The sequence below is a fragment of the Crocuta crocuta genome, unplaced genomic scaffold (assembly GCF_008692635.1).
Source record: "Crocuta crocuta isolate KB4526 unplaced genomic scaffold, BGI_CrCroc_1.0 scaffold675, whole genome shotgun sequence".
Lineage (NCBI taxonomy): Eukaryota > Metazoa > Chordata > Mammalia > Carnivora > Hyaenidae > Crocuta > Crocuta crocuta.
In genome coordinates this window covers 1,182,466-1,183,999 of record NW_027528796.1, presented here as the reverse complement: position 1 = coordinate 1,183,999, position 1,534 = coordinate 1,182,466, and the positions used below count along the sequence as shown (strand labels likewise).

Here is a 1,534-nt window from a genome sequence, read left to right as displayed (position 1 = left end):
GGTCATGGGGAGGGCGGGGGCCGCTGGGGGCCGGGGTGCTGCTGGGGCCCCATGGGACCCAGAGCAGGTTCCTGACATTCTCCCACAAGGAGGCGGGTCCGGGGAGGGTGGGTGCACTGGATGGGAGGGTGCTCACCGGAAACTTCCCAGCAGGTGAAGGGGCTGGTCCCCGGGGGACGTTCCTGGCGGGGCACGGTGGGGGCAGCTCCAGGCTGGGGCTCCGGTGGGCAAACCCCAGGGGGGAAGCGAGGGCCAGGATGAGGATGGGATCGGGACGCAGGTCATGGGGATTCTAGGGATGAGGTAGGGCTCAGAGGCGAGTGTGTGCATAGGAGCACACATGCACACGCGCACACGTGTATACACACACGTATGCACATACATGCCCTTGCACACCCACCCACACCCACATATGCATATGCAACACGTGCACACGCACACACACATGCATATACGTGCACACATGCGTATGGACACACATGTATACACGAGCAGGCATGCACGCACACATTCATGTGCGCACATACATGAGCACACAGTGCACTCGCACATGTGTGTGCACACATGCACATACGCACACACATGGATACGCAAGCACACATGCATGCACGTGCATACAGACATGCACGAGCATACTTGTGCACAAATGCACACACATGCATACACCGGCACACACGTGTGCACACACACGCATGCGCGTGAGGGCACTGAGGGACTCTGGGAGGCCTGTAACGAGGGGCTATGAGAGCAGGAAAATTCAGCGTGGAAGCTGGGCCAGGCCCTGAGTGGGAAACTGGCTACTGAGACTCAGACGTTAAAACCCTCAGGAACTGGCCTTGGGTCCGCATCCTAGACTGGTTGTAAACTGAGTAGGAAACTGGGAAAAAATAAATACAAATGATCAGCCCTGATGGAGATTTCAAGGCACAAACGTTTACACAGAAGCTTTTCAAAGATTGGCCATTAGATGAGCTTCTTAAATATAATAAAAAGGCACTAAGATTAAAACCGAGAAAGTAAAACAGAAGTTTCCATTAAAACGAGCCCTTGGGTAAAGCGGGCGGCAATACATCGAAACTGCTGTTTTGTCTCTTCGTTGAATAGACCGTAAGGGGGTTAGCGCCAGCCCCAGGGGCGGCTCACGGGGGCCTGGGGCCCGAGCCCCGTGGGGCTGCGTCTGAGGCCTGTGGGAAGCCGTGAGGGGGCCCCAGCCCACTGGCTGGGTCCAGGACGGGGGTCCGGGAGGCCCCTGGGGAGAGGCTGTGGTCAGCGCTGCCGGCGCCTTCCGGTGGGCTTGCCACGCGCGTAACAGGGCAGCGTGGCTCTGCTGCCCTTGCTGTGGGCGGGGGGAGCCCGTGTCCGAGGGGCAGGAGAAAAGTGTGGTCCCTCCGTCTGCGGATGAGGTCAGGCGGGCGGGGCGGGGCCTGCACCCAGCCCTCCCTGTCTCAGGTCCCCACCTCCCTGCCCTGCTCACCAGCACCTGGCAGCCAGGACCCTCGGCCTCCTCAGTCCTTGGGCTCTCTGCTCCCCCATC

The 1,534-nt window shown here is 60.0% G+C and overlaps 2 protein-coding genes across 2 annotated transcripts in view; one reads left to right on the top strand and one right to left on the bottom strand.

The window, feature by feature from the left end:
* Positions 1-1,534, bottom strand: part of SLC19A1 (solute carrier family 19 member 1) — a 98,146-nt gene that overhangs the window by 54,653 nt on the left and 41,959 nt on the right. The window lies entirely within an intron of this gene.
* The window catches only part of COL18A1 (collagen type XVIII alpha 1 chain), a 50,303-nt gene that overhangs the window by 30,271 nt on the left and 18,498 nt on the right, over positions 1-1,534 (top strand). The gene's annotated exons all lie outside the window — the stretch shown is intronic.